Source organism: Perognathus longimembris, chromosome 15, assembly GCF_023159225.1.
Source record: "Perognathus longimembris pacificus isolate PPM17 chromosome 15, ASM2315922v1, whole genome shotgun sequence".
Lineage (NCBI taxonomy): Eukaryota > Metazoa > Chordata > Mammalia > Rodentia > Heteromyidae > Perognathus > Perognathus longimembris.
Genome location: NC_063175.1, coordinates 37534186 through 37558047, shown reverse-complemented (window position 1 = coordinate 37558047; position 23862 = coordinate 37534186). Strand labels below are relative to the sequence as shown.

At 43.9% G+C, this 23862-nt stretch overlaps 1 protein-coding gene across 5 annotated transcripts in view; it reads right to left on the bottom strand.

Annotated features, from left to right (window-relative positions):
- The window catches only part of Setbp1 (SET binding protein 1), a 349334-nt gene extending 326300 nt beyond the window's left edge, over positions 1-23034 (bottom strand). The window contains exons 1-2 of one of the 5 annotated variants that reach the window (XM_048363218.1): positions 2181-3209; positions 1993-2092 (exon numbers count right to left, since the gene is read on the bottom strand). The gene's annotated coding sequence lies outside the window, so the exon portion shown is untranslated. Of the gene's footprint in view, positions 1-1992; positions 3210-21368; positions 21684-21712; positions 21909-22394 lie in introns of those variants that run through there. The other 4 variants (XM_048363215.1, XM_048363219.1, XM_048363220.1 and 1 more) reach the window with 4 other exon arrangements.
- Positions 23035-23862: the final 828 nt, after the last annotated feature.

Genomic DNA, 23862 nt, shown 5'->3' with positions numbered 1-23862 from the left:
GCAAATGGGTGGCTCCCAGCACCACATCCTCCTCCCAGGTGAAGAACAGTTTGCAAAGCCAAAGGAACACAACCCCTCCCCACCCTCAAGCCCTGTTGCCGGCACCCGGCTCCTCCCCTGCAGAGGAAAGACATTTACTCAACCTTTTCACTCTCCTTTCTTTGTGTACTACTTCAACTACCTAAAATCTTTTCTCTATTTCTATGCACAAATGCACAACTTAAGAGAGAGGCTTCAGAAAGGAAAACAAAAAGATCTCAAGGGGAAATAACTCACATGATTAATACAGAGTCCGCTTTTTAAAAAGTTTCTGCGCAACTTGTTGAGCTTAGAAAGAGGCTCAATAGCTCTGCTTTAGCTTTATTTGGAGAATGGGTTAGACAGTTAAAGAGGTGAGAATTTAGTAAACTTCCTAACACCAATCTTTGTGGAGAAATTTCTGTAAAAACAAAATGAGCTCTATGCCTGTCATGGAAGGAAATGACAAACTGCAGATTGACCACTGAAATAATACAATGTGGACAACACTCCAATATTCCATTTGAGTATTCATGTAACTGAGTACATGTTAAAAGTTTGTAGGGGACTGACACCAGTGGAAAGTGGTTTGAACTAAAATCCTGTGAGAGTGTGATGAGTAAAACTAGAAGTTCTCATCAGAAAAGACTGAGTTTGCACTTCTTAGTATCTGTCTGTCTCTCAGTATCTCTATCTTCGTCTCTCCCTCTCTCTATTTTTCTGTCTTCTCTCTCTCTTCCTATCCATTACTTCATTCCTCATCCTATTCTACCATTATTTTTTTCACTTCCAAAATAAAGTATGAAAACACAGGACATTCTAAATCTAAACAACAATTCACATTAGCCCTTAGAAAAGGAAAAGAAATATCCCATACTAATTTTAAAAAGTTTTCATTTACACACACACAAATATATTTAATCATTTTCAATCATTTAGATAAAAAGTAGCCATTGTAGACTACTTTAATTCCCTTTCACGTTCCTTACATGAAGTGGCATTATGTCTACATAACAGCAAAAAGAAATGGTGAGAGAAGCCGCATTTCATGGGCTCTTGGAAATGTTAGGAATCCCTCTAAAATCATCCTCTCCATTCATTCCTCAACCCCCAAGATGAAAAGAGAAAAATCAGACTCCCCAACCACATGGGTAGCTAAACCATCTTTCCCTCTTATCCATCTCATGTCCATTATTCCCAATTTCAAATTCTCAAGATCAAAAGGAATCCCAACTACTGATTCTTAAGCAAAACCTAAGAGGCTACACCTATCCTCCATAGGTCACCCTCCCAGCCTCAGGCTGCAGGGCAGATCACTCTCAAGCCTTCTGCATCCCCAAGCGTTCTTGCAGGTTCCAGCAGAAGACACTACCATACAACTTCACTTTCTACTTCTGAGCACATCAGTTTAAAAAACTGGTCAGGAAATACATCTCCCAGAAAATGCCTATTGGCAGCTGCAAAACACACCTGCACTACAGCCAGGATCCAGAACCCTGAAGTCTGAGCACAGCACGTGCCTTCTCTCTCAGGAGCAGCATTTGTTCAGCTGATGGTCTGAAGGAAGCCATACAGGAAGCTACCTATGGCTTTCCCAAGGAGCCTGCTTCCCAGAAAACTAGGAGCATAGTGGGCTCCTAGATAGTGCTCAGCTCAAAAGAACGGCGAATTTTCAACCACTTCCACTTTAGGGAAATCCAACCAATGTTTTCATTCTAGAAAGGATGAAGCTGCCTAGTGAGAGTGTTAAGGTTTGTGCTGCAGTTCAATAGATACCAGTGACTCGTGATCCAATAAGGATAAAGTCCTCTCTTCGGATGGGAATGGCAACTGGCATAGATGATGCTAGCTGTTTCTTTTGCTTATTAGATCCATATCCCATCTATGCCATCTGAGTACTTGTCCAACTTTTAAATGTTTAAAAGTCATATTCAAGACAATTTTCATTGAGGCCCTTTTCCTAGTGGCAGATACCATAGTAGTTGCTGGAGGTATCGTGATATCTTAAGACATGTCCCTCTGCTCAGCAAGGAAGAGGGTGGAGTCCATGTTTCTCGGTCTGGAGCCCAGATTCCTGTATATTGCAAGATACATTTTCTTAATGGTAGGGATGGTCAAAGGAATCATCAACATTATCTCTTTATTCCCTAATCACTACTTACAAAGCTATGCTAGGTCTGGGGAAAAGGTGAGGCACAGACTTCTTAAGTGAATGTATTTGAGTCTTCAAACCAGAGTGGAGCAATGTATACATTGTGATGAGAGAAAAGCAGGTGATATCTACCCTGTAGGTAAACAGATAGGGGTATGACAATTAAGACTCTTCTGCTTAAAAAATGGTTTATATCAGTTTGGTATATTTGACTATATAAATCAGTAATTATTTAAATGTAGAAGATGAAGTTCCAAAATTTAAAACTTGAGTTGTGTGAGATGCATAAAAAATAAAAATTCAATTCTACAAACTTTTGCTGTTCTCCTCAGGTCTTGCAAGATACTAACAAGCAATGAAAATACCAGTTTTCCTTAAGGAAGTTAAACTATCAAAGAGGGATCTGAAAAATAGCTGTAAATGGCAGAATTTCATGTGTACCATAGCAAAGGACAGAAGAAAAAGAAAATAATGTGCTTTTCATTTGAGAAAGCATAGGTCATAGGAAAGCTACAAGAAGAAACACAGGATCTGGCTTGAAACTTGGGCTTTTCTTAGGTACAGTAGGAAGAAAGAAGATGTGGTAGCAGAAGGAACAGCACAAGGCAAATAATTTTCCCGGAGCAAACAGGATTGTGCTCAGAAAAGAGCTAGCTGAGGTGTGGTTAGCGAGTGTGGCATTGATAAGAGGCATACGATACATAAAAGCTTTCCACCCCAATCCACCCCAATGTGTGTGGATAGTATCTTACAGGTAATGAGAAGTCATTCAAGGGATGATGTCACCAGCGAACAATTATTAGCAAAATTTTGCTATAGAAAGATCATCCCAGTTTGGTATTGTGGTACATGTCTATGATCCTTGCTACTTGGGATGATGCAAGGCCAGTTCCAGGCAAGAAGTGTGATATCCTCTCTAGATAATAACCAAAGCTAATGGACCAGGGAGGGAGACAACTCAATTGATAAAGCACTTCCCTAAGAAGTGCAAGGCCCTGAGTTCAATCCCAGGTACTATTATCACTACTACTGCTGCTACTACGAGGACTGCTGCTACTACTACTACTACTAATAACAATAATTAACAAACCAACATTCACAGCACTAGCAAAAATTAAAAGAACTAGATATGAGATGAAGGGGGGGGGGATAAGAAAATCCAGGCTGCTGCTACCATTTTATTTTGATTGTATTCTGATTTATTCTGAAGGTAATGGGACTTTACCATAATAATATTTCATGTATCCCAATCTTTCAGAACACATCATTTCTAGTTTAGACTTTCCATATTAGTCTCACCTTCGAGTCTAGTCTCAGGCCTTACCAGTCACCAAATGGCTCTGTCTAATCAAGTCAAATCTGTATCCATAAGCATCATTACTGGCACAGATTTTTTTACATTTTTAAAACAGAATTGGTTCATATGCCTCTCTTCTTGTATGAATATGCAATGCTACAACGTTCTAAATGTTCATTGCATGAAGCAAGGAATGAACAAATGAGCACCTAAACAGACCCCAAGCTTTGCTACATTTACAGGTTCTGCCCCAATCTTCACTTCTCTATGGTAAAATTTTTACAAACTGTGGACACAGCATCCACTCGCTGGTCTGACTTACACGGCACTAATCTCTAGTTTCCCACTAAATACCAGGCTAGTATTGTCTTCTAGCAGTTCTGAGGACACAAATCTTATTTGTGTAACTCAACTGCAATTCATTCTCAGGCTGAGACCAACTGTGGTTGAATAATGCGTACATTCACTTCAGGACCAGAGCTGGATTGGGTACTTACAAGGTTTCAAGAAGTTCTTTCTGAATGAAAATGAATTCAATCCAACAGCTATTCAAAGTTCTATGGCTCAAACTCCCTTAACCATAGCCCAACTTACCCAGGCAGTCTCTGCCTATACTGGATTATTATCTGTAGGATAATATCCTACAGATAATTATCCTACAGATAATAATCCAGCACCTATATCCACAGGAGCCCCTCACTGTAGAAAAAACAAAATAAACTTTCAAAAGCAAAGAAACCTAACCTGTCTGTTGACTTCAGGAGTACACAAGGCTTCTCTTCTTCTTTAGCCTCTCTAGTCCACACCCACCTACCTGCCTGACAGTTCAATTTTTTGGTGAGTTGGAGAGAAAATTGCCTGTGATGTACCCTGCCAGCACATACATGTGCACATACAGGCCACTCACATGCTCACAGAGTTCAGAGCCCAGTCAAGGTAGAAACATTTCGCCTTGTCACATTCCAGTAGTCAATGACTCCTTCAGAGAGGGTGGCGCACAATGGACACTCTGTACTTGGCTCAGGCCTCCAGAGTTCACTCTCCAAATTTACTGCAACCAAAGTTAACTCTTTCGTGGCTGTGTAACAGGGCTTGGGAGGGAGCAGGGGAACTGAATAGTAAAACCTGTTTTGGAAGTAATTAGGTCCCAAGAAAGCAGTAGAGTGAGAAAAGAACAGAGTTCTTGGAAAGAACACCAATCATGAGTTTGAAAACTTGGTTTCTACTCCTGGTCCTCTTACATCCAGGCAGTGAGGTACTAGACAAGCCACTCTGAGTTCTATATGCCACATGTTTCTCAACAACAGACCAGGTGAAATCAAAGTAGCTCTCAAACTCAACATTGCATAAACCTATGGGGGATTGCTTGAAAATGCCAATATTGTTCCAAGTGGCCAGGGCAATTCTACGTATTTAGATATATCTCAAACTCAGGGAGTCTCAAATATTATATTCCGCGGGCCTTCCAAATCTGTACAATGCAAGATTTTTTTTTCCCTAGTCTAAAATGCATACTCTACCTGCTTCCCAGGGGACTCTTGCTGATTCTGAAGCTGGGTGGAAAGGCAACTTCTCAAATCTTAATTACTGAATCAGAGTTTCAGGATCGAGCCTAGCACACTGACTTTTCACACACTTCCAGGTAATTCTGATGTGCTGGGTCTGGGAACCAGGGTCTTAGACTTTTGCACTCCATACAATTAGCCCTGCACAGTGCCTTGGCCACAGGGTACTGTTTTCCTACATTTGAAAGTATTTATCCCTTACAGAGGTATCTAAATTTCTTGAGAATAGGCATCAGTTACATCTTAGCCCATCTATGCTGTCCTAATGCTTAGCATAGCTACCAACATGTAACTGTCGCCCAGGAACTGTTGATTGACTGAATTAAAAAAATAAAAATCATAAACAATTAAAGCTGGTCTTCTAAGCATCATCTGCCTCCCTACCTGCTTAGCTCCTAGGGCACCTTCCACATGTCAGCCACTGTCATTTTGCTGTTTTCCAAAGGGACAATATGGTAGATACAGTCAAAGCCCTTGGCATATTCAACGAACGTCAAAAGATGCAACTTCTGTACCTCATTCTGCCCACATAGGACCTGTTTCAGTGTAGTATCATCAAATCAAGAGTGGTGTCTTCTTTATCCCTCCCCTTCTCCATTAGACTATAACTTTCATTGGCAATGAAACTCAAGGCTTATTTAAAAATAAATATTAAGAAAACAACACATATGCCTCATAGAATGCTAAAGACAAGCAATCACAAAGCCAGGGAGAACCCTCTCCCTCATTTGTCTTGCTTTCCATTACCTTAGCCTCCCCCACTCCTGGGTATCCAATTCTTCCTCTTTAGCGGAACCTCCATTCTCTACAGTGGATGTTCCCGTAATATCAGACCCTTTTTCCTTCTTTACAGGAGTTTTGCCTCAAATCTTCAGGTTATGTATTCTAAGAGTACACAAGAGAAGATGGCTGCTGGCTGGCCATTCCCCTTGTAGACAACTTGCTTTATACCTTTGCAATTTCACATTTTTCTTTCCCATTTGTCTTAGAGACTTACCAATTAAAACATTGAGAGTGTTATAGATGTATCTCTTCTTAATTTTCCTGAACCGTTACAAATCTACTACATGCAGGTCCTTTCTAGCTCAGAAATGTTCGCTATGATTATTCCCCTTGGTATTTCTTCCTTTCAATGATTCTGGCTTGAGAGTTTTTCTCACAGTTTTCAGTTTAGAATTCCCTCTGTTCTGTTTCTATCATTTTTCTCTCTCACTGGTTTTCTTTCCTTTGCCTTATGTGACAGCATATCCTAATCTGTCCTCGATAAAATCAATTTAATTCTATTTTCCATGTCTGTTTGTTTTTATTGAGCTCACTGTAGATTATTAATTTTGCTGCTGCACGTGCTCTAGTACTGCCATCTTTCTTGATGTTCTTTCTTCTCATTCAGCTGAGTCTGGTGCATTTTTTTTAACCCCAACTTACTCCTTTGTGTTACACTGGCTTCTATTCTGCTAAAATTCTTTCTAAAATTCTTATTTTACTGTCATTATAAATAATTCCATGATACTACTGCTTTTATCTTGTTTTGAGTATTTCCCTGCCTCAGGTCTCCAGTTGGATTCTTCTTATTCATGCTGTAACAAGGGGAAAGTTACCCACTAGAAGCACTGCCCTACAGAGGAACTATCCATCTCTCTTTGATAACCCTTTCCATCCATCAAGAAGCCAACAGAAGTCTCCTCTCAGGGCTGTTGCTACTACCAGGGGTTATCTCAGCTCTAGTGAACAGAAACAATGCTATGCTGAAGCCAGTCCCTAAGGGCTCATGAGAGCTCACCCTGTGTATCACTTCCCCAAGTCAAAGGGAAGTCAAATCAGTGGCTTGAAAATCAGCCATGGTGGGAGTGTTTACACCACAGGAAACTTTACAAATCAGAGCTTTAATGAAAAATGAATGGGATGCTAAGCATTTACAAGAACACTGACAAGAGGCATGCATCTACTACTGTTTGCTGGACTAAAAAGATTATTCTGCTGGATTCTTGGAAGCTCTGAACAACTAAAACCCACAGTGTGCCTTGTAATGACAACTTTGCATGTCTACGCTAGAACTCCCATGAAGAAATGTCTCCATACCGAAGTCAATGGGATTTCTTTCCATCTTACCCTTCTCCAGTCCTGCCATTGGTTGATGAAAAGCCGTGACCTTTTAGAACATCTATAATGATTGAAAGATGTCAGAATATATACATTTTTCATTATAGCAATGTACATGAAAATTATTAATTTTTCTAGTTGAAAGAAATTGTTTGTTTGGGTTTTTTTTTTTTTGCTCTTTTAGTTTTGGGCCTAAAGCCTTATTCATGCTAAGCTGGTGCCCTACATGAAACTTACAGCCCCAGCCTTAGAAATTATGAATTTCAGATTGCAGGGAATGTCCTGTGGTACTGAAGAACAGAGTATGAATCTACCTGATTATAGAGAAAGCAAAGCAACTATATTTTCAACCTAAGCTCATTAGCCTATAGTTATACAAATTCCTGAACAGATTTTTACAAGAACCTGTCTGATTTTTACATTATTTGTCCTTCTACCTTTCTGCTAAGGAATTTAGGAAGGAGTTGCAAGTGGATTTTTATGGAACTTTGTCCACACTTGGAATCCTCCTCCTATCCCTTTGACTTAATACCTTTTCCCTACTCAGGATGAGGTCAGATATTTCTTCTCTGAGCTTCCCAATCAACTCAGGACTCCCCATCTGGTGCCTTCAGAATTTAGAACACATCTTTCCTGGCACTTACTACATAGTTGAATACTTGTGCCTCTCTTAGTTTTAACTCAGCCTCTCCCACTAGACTATAAGCCCATGGGGGTGAGACGTATGTTTATTTGCCTCATCCTAGTAACACCAGGGCCCAACATAGTTTGCAATACATGGAGAGACCATCTAAACTTAATTCAGCGGATGTTGAATGAAAGGATGTGTCAAAGTCCAGCTGGACATCACTTGACTCAGGTGGCAATAGCTCTGAGTGATGCTTCTTAAATGCTTCCCTCCATAGAAATACCTGGAAAGGATGCTCCATAAACACTAGTAAATGAATCCAGTGCCCGAGCCAGTACTCAATTCTCCATCAGCTAAGACAAAAAGCCATGGGTTGCAGTTCTCTGCCACTCCCAATACATCAGCCATCTTATCACAAAGGACTAAGCTCTTTGGTGGTGTCTTTGGGTACCAAACACCTGTGTGCTAATTCCAGATGACATTTTTGTCTCTTCCACCCAGCAACCCCTGACTCTTTCATTAACTACTTCCTTCTCAGCATCTCATGGGATGCCCTGATGCACATTACTGCATGCATCACCCCAGGAGGTGGTCCTTCTACCTGAAGCCCTTTCTCCTTTCTCCACTGGGCTGTTTCTAAGTTACCTTTAAGAACTAGGTCACATTTCTCCTTCTTCATGGAGACTGGCTGAATCTACCTTTTATACCACTTTCCCTTGCATACAGTTGTCACACACACAGAGACACACATTGACACACATACATGTGCACACACAGATCATCTTACCTGCACTTCCTTGGGTATCACATCATCAAAGCATTTGACAAATTGCATTTCAATATTTTACTTAATTATCTATCTTGCCCAGAAGATCGGGCACTCTGTGAAGGAAAGGGGCTTTGTTTTAAATGAGCTTTCACACAGTGCAAAACCCAGTGAGCATACAGAGAAATGGCGGCAGAGAGCACCCATACCATCAGAAAAGTAACGGTATCACAGACAGAATGTCACAGGATTAGATGACTTAGCCTCTAGTTCCCACTTAGTAACCATGTTCTGGGAGACATTTTTAATCTATTCTAGTCTCATTTGGAAATTGGGTAATAACCCTACCTCAAGGGCTGTTTGAAGAAGTAATTGACGATTAAATGAGATAATAATTACCTGGGATCACTTTAGTAAGTGCTCACACTTTTTGTTCAATTTGATTTAGTCCCATAGTCTGTGTCACCCAAGCTTACATTTGGCTAAGTGCTGCTTCTTCTTTTTTTTTCGTTCTCAGATCTCAAGTAAAGCCCAGAGGAATGAGGTTGGAAGGCAGGGTTTGAAAGCCACCTCCTCCTTCTCTAGGCACAATCAGAAACACACACAATGGGTTTAATTTGTACCTGCTAACTTGTCTTTTTTTTTTGCCATTATTTACTTATTGTCTTCTTGTTCCTAGTTCATCATGGAGAAGAAATGACACTGGGTTTTAAATCAGGAATTCCAGACCTAATACTGTCGTTTTTCCTCCTTACATCTTCCCCATCTTTATTCAGTATGACATCAGGAAAATTCTGTGGTCCATTCTGGTCTGACATTTCCAGGTACTGAATACCTGTCTTCTCTACTTCACAGTCAAAAATTCTGCAAAGGTAGGGCTGGCTCCTTCTAACTGCTTTATTGTCTCCTGCATGTTCTGCGGCTTGGTCAGGCTGGGTTGACTGAGCTGAACACAAAACTAAGCATATGGGATCTCCATGACAGGAAAGAGGCAGAGTCAAATTTCTGAGGCCTGAGTTGGGCACAATAACCAACAGAACCAGCTGTAGCTGCAAAAACATTGCCTCCCCTGGGAACCAATAACACAACACACTCCAACAACATGAGCCTCCAATCTTAGCTCCTGGGAAAAGATCTCTATGGCACTACCAGGCCAGTCTTCATGTTTTCAAGTAGAGTCCTGACTTTGGCATTCTACTTACTGCCTATGTTCCTCCACAAAGTCAAGGAAAGAACACACTTGCAGTAAAAAGAAGGTAAATATGAGCAGTGCCCTACACCATGCCCTTTATAGACATTACTTTACAGTCATTTAATCCTTACATGACTATGAATCCTAGAATACAGAGGAGCCTGCCACCAATGGACAGATATTTAAATGAAGCTCCAGAAAGCAAATAATTTGCCCAGGAGCACACATTGCCTGTGTCAGATCCACTACTGAGTTCACATATAGTAGTATGCTGAATAGTGAGATTTTTGTCTATGACACACTTTGTATCTGATGATGGTCCCATAAGATTATCACAGACCTGACATTTTTCTATCATTTGGTGATGCTGCACCTACTGCGATAACATAGTGCATACATTACCCACTTGTTTGAGGTGTCACAGTGTAAACAAATGAACTGCACTGCCAGTCACATGTAAATACAGCTCATACAACTTTGTGTAGCAAACAATAACTGATAATGATAGAAATCGTTCAAGTGCTGGTGGTTCATGCCTGTAATCCTAGCTACCCAGGAGGGTGAGATCTGAGGATCACAGTTCAAAGCCAGCCTGGGCAGGAAAGTCCATGAGACTCATATCTCCAATTAACCACCCAAAAACCAGAAAAGGAGCTGTGGCTCAAATGGTAGAGTTTGAGCCTTGAGCTGAAGAGCTCAGGGACAGCGCCCAAGCCCAGAGTTCAGGTCCCATGACCACCACCAACAAAATGATAGTGATAGTCACTTACTAAGTATCAGTTTGTGTTTTTACTATACTAGTTATTTTTTAATGTCTACTGTAAAACAGACTCCATGTGACTCTGGTCATGACCCCTTCTCTCTCACAGTGACCCCCATTTCTGGATTGTACCAAGTGATCTTGTGTGACTGAATTATACCTACCACGCAGGTATGTATAAGCATCCTCCGATGTGGTTCTCATACCATGTCCCTGTTGTTAAGTGGTGTGTGACTGCTTGGGATTCCAAACCCTCCTTCACCTCACGATGCATCTAAGACACAAATGACTGCTGGCTTATCATCCAAAGATCACAGTTTTTCCCATACACATGAGCTCTAAAACCAGCCTGACATCTGATTTGCTATATCATTTAAACTTTCTGAGCATAAATTTCCTCACCACCCTTCCTATTCTTTTCCCAGAACCTTCCAAGGACGGTAAGGAGGTGGACTGAACAACAACACATACAGAATAATACCAAAATTGGTAAAGCATAGTAGACCTGTAAGATTCCATGATAACAGTATTATTTCCTGTCCAGGTAGATGAATCCAGATGGTAATGGACATGATGATAATCTTGCACATGCACCTGACATATTTTGAGCTCACTTCACTTTAAGTTTACCATCTGACTTAATCAGTGCTCTCCCTATATGAGAGAGAAAAAAACTGAAGTTGAGATTTGTTGTTTGTTCGTTTTTTAAATCACAGAGACAGTCCTGTCTGACCCCAGATGTCATCTGACATTTGTAATACCACCAATAGAGGTTATTGGAACTCTGGCCCCCCACTCGCCATTTGTAACTTAAGGGTAAAAATGACAAACTTACTTAGTGACAATGGGGAGAAACCAGAAGATCTAGGAAATAATAAATTCCTCAGTCCTTTCAAGTTTCTCTACTGTTGATCCTACTGCAAGTTCAGTCTGAATTCAAATTCCTCAACTTTTCATCCATCTGATTCAGCAATTGCTTTGTTCATTGTTGTTTGAACATAAAGTGTAATCTGACACTTACATATTTATGCTTCTGCTGCAAAGGAGATGCTAGGCATACCAGAGAGCTAAGCAAATATTAGCTCCACTTCCCTTTCTTTTTGCTATTTCTCCTCCAGCTATCTTGAACTGTCATTTAAACATTGCATTGCTACTGAAACTTGAATGTCTTTCTCCAATTAGATAAACTCCTGGAGAAAAGTTCCAGTATTGTGGAGATGTCTGGGTGGCAGAGTGACCACTCCACAGTTCAAATGCTAATAAGTGGTTTCATTGTTCATTCTAAAGAGACATCTTTTGAACCCCCGTCTGAAGAGCTGGTGACAGACAGGACTTAGATGGAGGCGGGAAACATGGTTCAATGTTGGAGTTGTTTCGTGTGTGGTATGTGTGCAAATCCCTGGGTGGCATGTTCTCCTGCTCCCGTGGACTTGCACACTCTGCACCTGGGTCCCATTCCTCGGCTCAGCTTTAGGGCACTAAAGCCTTGATCTGATTCTAACAGGACCTAACCCATCTGCCTTGTTCCCTACAATCTACAGAACCCTGTATTAAACTCTCCTTATATTCCCAAGGCATCTCCCTTACCTCTCTGCACCTACCCCCAAAACATCCCGTGATTCAGGATAAAGTGCCTCACCACATTCAATTCGTGAGCTTTCTGTGTAGTGGCCCCAAAGGCTCCCACTACAATTCAGTATTTAGCCTGAGAGCTATCCGATGTGTTCCATGAGATCTTAGGACATGTTTCACCCAGATTGAGGGCAGCCACTTTATCCTTCTCCCCTCTTGAGAGTCCCCACAGCTCCCACCTATCAGAGTCCACTGCATTTGATGACAATGAGCAACCTGATTTTGCTGAATCAAAGTATTAAAAAGTTGATGACTTTAAATCACCACCTTGGGTACACAAACTAAGGCCAACTTCGAGAGCCCTGGGTTTCATCCTTCCATTGTGGAGAGAAGACCTCAAGTCTATAAGGTGCCTGCTAGGTGTGGCCAGTCCTTCCACATCAGTTATCTGGACCTTCATCCCAGAGCTGCCTGCCATTTGTCGTGCATACTCACACTTAGCATGAGTTACATTGAGCCAGTTCTAAATTTACACTTACATATCATCTGATCTCTGCCTCTATGTCAAAGGTAAGGTATTCTGCTCCCTGAAACTGTCTCCCATTCCACTTCTTCTATTAAGCACAACCTCCTCAAAGACTTCTATTGCTACGCTTTAGTACTGATCATGAGAACAGCAAACCTCCACTTTGAACAACGTTCCTTTATGAGCTATAGAGTGATGATTTCACCATCATTAAGCATGTCCCTCCAAATATCCTATCCATTCCCTAAAGACTAAAGACATATCTCATAGTAGGTTTTCCCCGTCAAGAGTATACCAGGCTCAATAGATCACAAAGGCTGCAATGCCGAGACTTTAATAAATATTTGTGGATCAAAACGCTGATTGTAATAGAGCTCCAGAGTACAAATAATGAACAGAAAGAAGGCCCACAGAGCTTTCACATCAAATGGTCCTTTTTAGCCACCACTATTAATCAATACTTTAAAAAAAATCAAAGATCACATTGCTCAAATAACAATAGGTCACAGGCATAGCCAGCAGCAACTGAATACGGCTTGCCACCTCATTCCGCTGCTACACTTCCACAGGTGCCTCCAGTGCTCCCAACAAGCATCATCGGGCCACTAATTTGAATTCGCCAGATTTAGCAACTCCATCTCCCTATGGCACAGTCGTAACTTTAAACTCCAAGCATTCCTTCCCACTGCAAGTTGAACCATTGACAGACATAAAGAATAATGAAGAATTGCTTTTCTCACAATGTTTCTGCCCCCTTTTGCATTCTTGTCTCACATCCTTTGCAAGATTCTGGGGCCCTAGACATCACAGAATCTCAGTAACATGCAGATGCTTTCTTTTTTTGGTAAAAATCCAATCTGTGTGTCCTCATGAAACTTTTTACAGTCCCTTAGGTCAGAGGCCAATTTTCCTGATGTCATCCCAATCGAACATCTCAGAGGACTCTGGCTTTGGAAAAAAATACACACAAAGCCACTTAGCAGCCATTGCTGAACAGAGGTTTCCCTTAGCAGGGCAGAAAGGTATAGGAGGGGGGGAGGACCTCCAAAAGGACAGGTTAACTCATGCTTCAGGCTCTTTAAATTCTACATAGAAAAGTGACACTCAGCCCACAGATACATGACTTAAGTGAAATATTCACAGTGGAGATTCCAGATGCCCACAGGGCATGGGAAGCAAGGGCAAAGCTCTGGCAGATGCTATGGTGTTGGACTTTCCAGAAGCTGTCTTTGTACCATCTCTCACATGTCAACTCAATTATTCCACCAAAGAAGGCTGGGCTTCAAAAGAAGTGGGAATAATTTAACCCCTTTCTTCATTCCACACTACCCTTTGTGGTATTTCTTCATACAGAGTTTGCCATCCACTCCTCAGTTCTTCCCTGCAAGCCTGTTTTGTTCTAATTGGGGAGCTTCTGATTCAATTTACCCCAGGGCACCAACTTCCCCTGCTATAACTCTCTTAACCACATCAAATACTGAGCAAAGCTCATTAATTTCCAGTGGGATTGGTTTAGACAGTTGTTGGGGTGTCATTAAATGGGTTTGAAGAGCTCTGGACTTTATGATAATGTTAAAAATCCTTGGGATTTCAAGACACTGATGGCTCAAGCCTGTAATTCTAGTTTCTCAGGAGGCTGAGACCTGAGGATTCCGGTTTAAAGCCAAACCAGACAGGAAAGTCTATAAGACTCTGAATTTCAATTAACCAACAAAAAGCTGGAAGTGGAGCTGTGGCTCCAGTGGTAGAGCGCAAGTATAAAAAGCTCAAGAACATGCCTAGGCCCTGAGTTCAAGACCTGGGACACGGACACGGACACGGATATGGACACATGGACACACACACACACACACACACACACACACACACACACCTCTGGGATACATCTAGTTACATACAGTCCCAGAACGTCAGAAGGGACTGCTCACACTAATTGTGACTATTCTACTTTATGATGGGTCAACAAAGGAGTAGAACCGATGCAATCTATCCTGCATCCTGTACTAACAGATGGCCAGCCCACCCTGCGGCTTGCCTCCGCCTCCCCCTGTAACTGTCCCTTCTGGATCCCTTTCACTTTTCAGCCTTTCCTCAGTTCCATTGTGGTCAGGCTCTCTCAGTCACTGAGGAGCAAAAGCACTTGGACTTAAGCATCAAAGAAAACAGCACAGTTAAGTACCAGAATGAGTGTGGTGGGCAGAGAATGCAAGCGGAACTTTCAGAGAAAGTCAAGAGCTATGTGAATTAGAGTGGTGATGAGACTCTAGTAGGCACTTAATAAATATTTCATGATTGGGTGAATGAGTGAATCAGTGACTGAAAGGAGGCTGGTGTGTTGTAATATCATTACCTCAGACTTTGAGGGAGAAGCTGAGATGGGGTGATTGTCCCTTAAAGTTAGCTCAAAATATAAAAAGCCATTAATATAAGTAGTTATTACTCTAAGAGGCCTTCACTGTGTGGCTTCATCTTGGAGAGCTATGGTATACCTTCAATAACATTTATGATCAGGAGATAGTGGCTCATGCCTGTAATGCTAGCAACTCAGGAAGCTGATATCTGAGGATCACAGTTCAAAGCCAGTCCAGGTAGGAAAGTCCCTAAGAGTCATATCTCTAATTAATCACCAAAAAGCCAGAAGTAGAGGTGTGGCTCAAGTGGTAGAATGCTAGCCTTGAGCAGAAAATGCTAGCGCAGACAGAGCCCAGGGCCTGAATTCAAGTCCCAATATACACCCCCCCCAAAAAAAAGAATGTATGTGTAAGTAAGGAGGCTTGAACTCAGGGCTTGGGTTATGTCCCTTAGTTTTTGATTTTGTTTTTTTGTTGTTGGTTTTTTTTTTTGTTTTTTTTTTTTTGCTCAAGCCTTGTACTCTGCCTTTTGAACCACACCTCTACTTCTGGCTCCTTGGTGGCTAATTGGAGATAAAGTTTTATGGAGTTTCCTGCCTAGGCTGACTTCAAATCAGGATCCTCAGATTCTAGCTTCTCTAGTAATTAGGATTATAGGCATGAACTAACAACACCTGGATCATATTTATTTTTAATAAATAAAGTCTTTGAATAGTTCATGCACTAAAAAGCTATCATCAGTAGGTGCAAGATGTGGTAGTACACACCTGTAATCCCAGTTACTCTGGGGATAGAACTGGGAGAATTGCAGTTAGAGGCCAGCCCAGACAAAATGTTAGCAAAGTCCATCTCAACCAATAAGCCAGACATGAAGGTATGTACCTCTGGTCCCAGCTACACAGGAGGCATATGTAGGAAGATCATGGCCTGAGGCTTGCCCTGAGTAAGAATGCAAAACATATCTGAAAAATAACTAAAGAAAAATAAAAAGGACTAGAGGCAAAGCTTAAGTGGTAGAGTACCTGCCTAGCAAGTAGTAGTTTCCAAGTTCAAATGCCAGTATTGGGGAAAAAAATATGTACAAGCTTAGTCCTTTTCTTTAAGAAGGGGGAAAGTAGGAAAAAGAAATGCAAAGCAGAATGGCTGGGTGTGGCCTGTGCTTTGGACATAAAATGCACTGGAAACCAGGACAAGAGAGCTGGTGGAGAGTGACTCGTCTGTCCTCATTGAGGACGTGGGGTGGTTGGTGTCAGCTGTCCTAAGACATAGATCAGCTTGAAAGGGACCAGTCAGGGCACTTTGCAGCAAGGAGGTAACAACCCTGAGAGAGCTGAAGTGTGGAGGTGGGCAGGTGACAAGTGCCCAGGTCAGTGAGGAAACCAGTCTGACAGGAGCAGAGAGCCTGGTGTGTGCTTGGTTCAATGAAGTTTCACTCAGTAACTCTGCATAGGCGGCTCTGTGTAGGCTGCTGGACAGAAAGAGTGAGGTGTCTTGGGAAAGAGCAAGAGGAGAGACAAGGAGGAGCTGAGGAGCCAATACGACTAAAGAACCTTCCTGATTCTACAGAACTTCCTGTCCTTGCTGGGACAGAGACAGCTCTGACATTTGTTCATTCTTTAGAGAGGTTAGAATCCAGTCCTGAATGTCACTGCTCAGCCATGGTGGTACCCTGATAAAGAACTAGTCTCTTGTTCTTTCCCTTCCACCTCTCTTCTCTATGTGGTTACACCTGTGTATTCCTTTTCTTCTCCTGATCTTTTTTCAAAGAACACTTCCTGAACACCAGTGCTTCCTTGATTCCAACTGGACATCACGTGGACTTTGTGTCTCAGCTGGACATAGACATATAACAGTGCAACTTGTATATGAGTTGAATAACTCACCTGTCTACAATATATACACCTAGTATATAATGTATATCAAATAGAATATATCAAATCAACGGAAACATTAGAACACAAAGGGCCCTCATGGGCATTTCTGGTCAAACCAAGGGGTTATTAATCTCTAGGCCAAGGCAACAATAATCTCAGATACTAGTCTCTAGGAACCAGCACAGATATCCTCCCAGAATTAAGTGACATAAATTAGCTGGTATTATTTAATCTTTAAAGCCCCCTGCCTTCCCCTGGACATAGGGGAGGTAGTTACCTTTTATCTGTTTTAGTGATTAGGTTACTGAGGTACAAAGAGATTAAATACCTTGCTGGGGTCATTTAACTTGCAAGTACTATGGAAAGGATTCAAGGCATATCTTGTCACTTCAAATATGAAGCTATTGGAGTTTCACCCAAGCTGTCTGGCACCCAAGTCACCCACCAACTTCTGTCATTTTAGGCAACTCTGTTGCAACCATTGCCTCATCTTCTGCATAAATACGAAATGCCTCTTTGGCTTCTTTCCTCAGAAAAACCAAAGGGGTGATGTGAAGATATTTTTGAAAAGAACAAATTTCCATACATATAAAAGGAAGTATTTTGGGTAGAAAATGATATGTTGGATCAAGCTAACACAATTCTTCTCACCAATGGATCCCCTCTCTTCCTAGAACTTTGAAAAGCAAAGCATTGCCTGCCTGCTTGTTGGCTCAGCTGGCTCAATCTAGACTTGCTTTACAGGCAGCTCTGCAGCTTAAGCCATATTCAGCTCCTGGAGATGGTATGGTTGGTTCTTCTTAAAAAGGACTATGAATTTTCAGGTGCTCCACTCTTCATGCTCTGAAACAAATTGAAAAACTACTGATTTCTAAGCTGAAGACATAGAAATGTTTCCTTGAACTTACAGGGCACCCTCTGATAGAATTTAATTCCAACTCTTAGGAAAGTGGCTATATCTGAATCTATGACGTCTAGGGGCCACTAACTTAGACTAATTCATCTCAAGTCATTTTCTCCCAAAACTTTATTTATCTCCCACTTGGTATACCTAAGAGAGAATGAAATCCAGACGAAGGCTAAGTAAAGTTGGATATGACAACACAGAGCTAAGCAATAATGTAGGTTGTCACCATTTCTCAGCATTCAGGAAGTATATATACTCCATGAAACTTAGTGTTTTCTTTTCTGTACAGATCAAGTGTTTGGCTGGCCAATGCATTTACAACTTCATGAGGATTTTATGGAAACATCAGGTGGCCTTCAGAAAGAGCTCTAAACAAAGCCAAAACTTGTGGGATATGATGACAGAAATCTCTATTCAATTCTGACCAAAACACTTAGGGGAACTCACTCAGTTCTATAGTCTGAATGCTGAATGTCACTCACATATCTATGTGCTAAAAGACTGGTCCCCAGAGTGGTACTATTGAGAGCTGGTAAAACTCTGTAAGAGGCAGAGCTTAGTGAGAGGTCTATCTATAAGCTACTGGGAGGGTCATGCACTTGAAGGGGATTTGAACATCCTAGCCCCTTCCTTTTTCTCTATCTTTTACTTCCTGTCCCTGAGGTGAGCTGTTTTGTTCCACCACCTGTACCCACCCAAGGCAGTATACTGCCTTGCCACAGGCTCAAGTCATCAGGGCCAACTAGTCATGGATTGGAGCTTTAAGTCTATAAGCCAAAATAAACCTTTTCTCTTTATAAGCTGATTATGTCAAAGTATTTTGTTATAGCTGATCAGGCTTCATTAGATGCCATAGCATGGAAAGGGAGTTGGATTGTTTTGGACTCATCCTCACAGCAACCTTGGGAGTAGATAAAATGTATACACTGAAATCAATGTGAGACTTCCTTTCTTCAGCCCTATGCTCTACCCTCCAGGACAAGAGCATCTTCCTTTGCCCTCACCCACTTTGGCCAAGATCCTCCAGTACCTTGGACTGCTGAACAAACTCCATATTATCACCCCAGTTTAAATGCTCTGCATTGGCCCTGTTCTTCTGGAAGGAGTATAATAAAAGCAACTTAAAAGCTATTTTTAAAATACCCAAAGAATCAAACAAAAAACCCTATTTATTTCCTATCCCAGAGCATCAGGGAAAACAGAATTTCATTGGCTGGGTTTACCTTCCACAGCTTTCTGGTTTCAATTAAAAGTTCAAGTCTCCAAAGGAAAATCTGGTCTCCACAGGAACCTAGAAAGGATGTCCCATCCATCTAACTAATTCTCATCTTCTTCCTTTTGCATATTACAGAGATATTTCAGAGCAGAGACTGAAGTACCACTAAAAATAATGACCGTGTTGCAAGAACTCTCTTCTCCTGGATGCACACTTTCATGCCAGCGAAGTATTGATTCTACCCCTAATGGAATTCAAAGTTAAGATAACAGCAGAAAAGGAATGGGAAATCCAGGAGGAAAAGTGCCTACCTATTTATTTCTTCTTCAGCAAAAACCTTACTCTTGCCTCTCTCTCCCCACTGACCATTTTTTCAATTATAATTTACAAAGAATCCAAATCTCTCTCTCTCCCTCTTTCTCTTTCTCTCTCTCTCTCTCTTTTCCCTACCCTTTCACCCCACCCCCCAACCTTCAACCAGGTCAGGTGATTGGCAAAGCAGCTAACCCTAAGTGGTGTTAAGTACATGACCAGTAGCCCTCATGGCATCAGTGGGAGCTGCTTGGTTCTCTCAGGGATACTTCCAGGTTTCCTTCTTTTGAAGTTCAGAACTAGGCTCTGTGCAGAGCCTTCCTATGTAACATTCTGATGTTAATGTGCAAAAGATCAGATTACAACCTTTAGCTGGCCTAGCCCATTCATGAACATATAAGGCAACTGATATGTTCTGATATTTTACTCTCAGGCCAGAAGTAGCCCCCTTCCTCACCAAACACTGCTGCCTCTCAGATGGCCCTCCTTATGTTCACTACACCCCCTCCCCCACCGTGAGTTTGTTTATTCCAGTGACACATCTATTTTCCTTGCTAAAAGAGACAAGTCCGCTTCCCTCCTCTGGCTAAACACTGCTTGGGCTCACCACCTCCTCCCCCCAGCTCAGCTCAGCTCAGGTTACTATAGTGGCAACAGCTCCCATAACCCAGTCTGAACATTACTTCCACTTCCCCAAACCAGAACCTTTTCTTTTCTTTTCTTTCTGTCTTTTCTTTTAACTAATGGGGAAAGAAGACTGTGTGCCAAGCAGTACTCTGGGCACAGGCCTCTATATCTTCTAGGGTTATATTCCCTGTAGCTTGCAAAAGCTCTCAGTGTCCAACCATACTTGCTTTCTTCCTTCTCTTCTGATTTACATCACACAATATTTCCAACAGCCTTTCCTGGTAACAGGCATTGAGATTAAGTACAAGTGAAAAGCACAACACCTTTAACTACGTTCTGAAACCTAGGAACCCTAAGTCAGAGAGGAAAAAAAGAAGAAAAAATTAGACCTCCCTCCAGGAGGAGAGGGACAGTAGAAGCCACAGAAATCCAGAGAAAGGGAGGGAGGGACCTCAGATTGTAAACTGACTACACCTTAACAAGCAATAAACTTTCTCCTCCTTCACAAACCACCCCTGGCCAGTTGGCCCCGCCTACCAACTCTAGCCAACCTCTAACTGGGAAACTCCTTCTCTACCCCTCCCCCCTCCCCCCCCCCCCCCAGTTCTGGTCTAGGGCTGTAGCGGTGGCTTCAGACCCTTCTCCAAGTCCCACTCCTCCACCCTCCTTCTTACAACATACACAATAACCTCTTGGCAACAGATAGCTGAATTTAGATGAGACATTAGAGATTTACCTGTGTGAGCTACAGGAACCAAACTACCAAAGAATTTCCATGACAGTTATTTTACAAAAATTAGTCTTCCTGTGCAAATCCACAGGAAATGAAGGAAAAGAGGATGAGCAGTGAAGGAATGAAAAAGGAAAGGGAAAGGAATGTAAGAGAAAAAAAAACAACTAATGTCATTATTTCCTTACAGACTATGGACTCCAACCAAACTTCAAGGGAAAGGTGTGAATAGTTGTGGGATTGTAGAAGAGCTTCTGTAGAAGTCTAGAACAAAGTCCTCACCGGAGGGGAGTTTCACCAGGGATAAGGAGACACGCAAATTACAATCTTAGATGTCAACCATGAGATTGTCAGGACAGTTTATTTTAAAAGGAAACAAATTGGAAATTCTTCCTTCAACAGTCCTTCTAGACAGACACACATAAAGAAGAAATGTAACACCGAGAAGCTTCAAGAATTCCCCCTCCACAGGCCCAGTACCTCCAGCCTCATCTCCTACTTCCAACTGCACAAGTTTCCGATCACCAATGAAAATATTTCCAGTTGGATCCGATTTCAGAATTGTAGTAAGCCGGGTAGGACGGGGGAGGAGGGGTGGTGGAAGACACATTTCAGCAGTAACTTATTATTATTATGTTATTGTTATTTTAGATCCAACATGCTCTACCGATCAGAAATTGCAATTACCCAATAATGCTTCCATCACAAACAGACACCCCAAAGCCAGCATCACCGTTATCACCATCTTGCTAAAGATCTGTCCAGTTCCGTTTACCTGACTTTCATTCTGGGGAACTTCTCAGACAGTGTTTTGGTCAGAGATAATGGTTCGAAAGACAAAAACAATAAATCGATACTGAAGGGCTTCCTTTCCGGGAGGGATTTCTTGCTGGGAACCACGGAAAGGGGAAGCCTGCTGTTAATTCCCAAGCCCAAGGACTCCTCTAGAAGAAACGCACACAATGCGTGCTTTCAAAGGGTCATTCGTCTGCTTTTAAGGGAATTCCTGCCTTTTTAGAATCCTCAAACCAGAGAGCACGAGAAACGGGACTCAAATCCATTGATGAAGATTTTTAAGAGAAAGACCAACGCACAGCCAGAACACAAGCAGACACCAACCTTCGCCCGCTGGACCACTTCTTGCCAGTTCTTCTCTATTAACCGACTCGTTAGATTCTGATACACTGCCCCCCCCCCCAAAAAAAAAGAAAAAGAAAACCAACTAGGTTACAATGTAGCTCTCTAGCTCCACTTAACCTGCAAGTTACAAAGAGAGGAGAGAGAGAGAAAATCCGACCGCCTTGCCTTCCCACCCCTGTTCCTACCCCTCCCCCCTCTCGGGTCCACTCCACCAAAGCCAAGCCCGCTGGCCCCAGCAGCCGGCAGCAGGACCGACCCGGGGAGGGTGGGAAAGATGGGGGGCTTGAAAGGAGGGGGGGGGGGTCCAGATTAGACGAAACTCAATAAGCTCCCAATCCTCCAGCCCGACGCTTCCACCATTGCCGCCACCAACGGGCCACTCCAATTAAGCCAGCATCACTGCCCACCCGCGGGCCGGCCTGAATCGCGCCCATCCTCTGGGCACCCCTCCCGGGGACCAGCATCCCGCCCCCCTCAGCCCGCTCTCCCCTTCCAAAACCCTGTGCAAAGTCAACACCCCCGGCGAGACGACGAGAACTTTTGTATGTAGGGCACACACACACACACTGCCCCGTGGCCCCGGGCGTGCAGGGGGGACCCACGGCGCGGCGGGAAGCTGAGCGCCGGGGTTCCCGAACCAAGGTCGCCGCGCACTGCTCACCCATGTCCCGGCGGCTCCGGCTCCGCTGGCTTCCAGCGCTCGCTCAGATCCCGGTCGCTCCGATCTCTCGCCTGAGCCCCCAAAGGTGCTGCTGCCGCAACTCCATGGCGATGAGCATCTGTCAAACGGCGAGCCGCGGGGCGGGCCACCCTTGCTCGGGGGGCGCCGGGGGGCCCCCGGGCGCGCGGAGGCGGCGGCGAGCGGCGGGCGCCCCGGCCGGCCCCGCGCTTCCCGCCCGACGCGGCCGCCTCCGCCGCGCCACCGATTTATGGAGAGAGATATCAAGGGGGAAAATGGCGTCTCCGGAGCCCGAGGAGTCCTGGAGTAATCACATTCACTCACACACACACACACACACACGCCCGCTCGCACACACACTCACACACAGGCGCGCGGCTAGCCCGGCTAATTTTAGCAAGAGCCAAAAAAATTTAAAAAAAAACAAAACAATCGAATCTATGTACGTAGATGTCCACACACAGAGAGCCTCGGCTCCCCGCTCGGGGTCTCTATTTTTTTTTTTCTTTCCTTTTCTTCAAAGGATGAATTGGAGCTTTAAAAAAAAAAAAAAATGTTGCCGGGCTCGGGCTCGCAGGAGGCGGCGCGCCGAGGGCCAGGGCGCTTTTGCTGAGCTGTGCAGTTCGGTCCGCCGCACCGGGCCGCCCCTGCCCGCCGCCGGTCCTCCCGCCCGCGGTCGCTAAGGCTGCTCCCGCCGCCTCCTGCGCCGCCGCTCCATGGTCGCGCCCGCCCCACGCCCCCGCCGCGTCCCCTCGCCGCCCGCCCGCGTCCCCGGCGAGCGCCGGAGTGGGGTCGGGCCCGGGTTGCCCGCCTCCCGCGCCCTCTCCCGAGTCCCGGAGTCCTAGTGAAAGGAAGGGGGAGGGCGCTGGCGGGGGAGGGGGAGGACCGAGCCGAGCGGGGACCGTCACCCCGCGATCTGCCTCCGAGGGGGGCGCGGATGCCCACTCGGCTCGCCCAGCGGGATCGGGGCCGCTCGCGGGGCTGGAGGAACCGAGAAAAGAGAGAAAGAGAGAGAGGGAGAAAGGGGGGGGGGGAGAGAGAGAGAGAGAGAGAGAGAGAGAGAGCGAGAGAGAGAGAGGCACCGGCCAGCCGCGAGCGGGCGGCGAGCGACCTTCTCCCTCCACCTCCCCTCTCTCAGTGAATTTCGGTCAATTGGCGCGAGCGGGGCTCTTGGCTAGTGGAGAGAGAGAACAGTTTGTGGAGGCCGGTCGGGGACCCCTCGCCAACCCCGCGCCCCGCCCGCTCCCCAGCGCCCTCCCGGCCCAGTGGCTCCTGCCGCCCGGAGACTGAGCGGCCGCGGGGACCGCCGCGGGCTGGGCGCGGGTTCCCGGGCTCAACACTGCCACTATCTGACACAAGGAGAGCAGTGTTGGGGGCTGGGGGAATTGCGCGCCCAGACGCGAGTTGTGATAGGCTCTTGAAACAGGGTGTATTTTTTTTTTTAAACCTG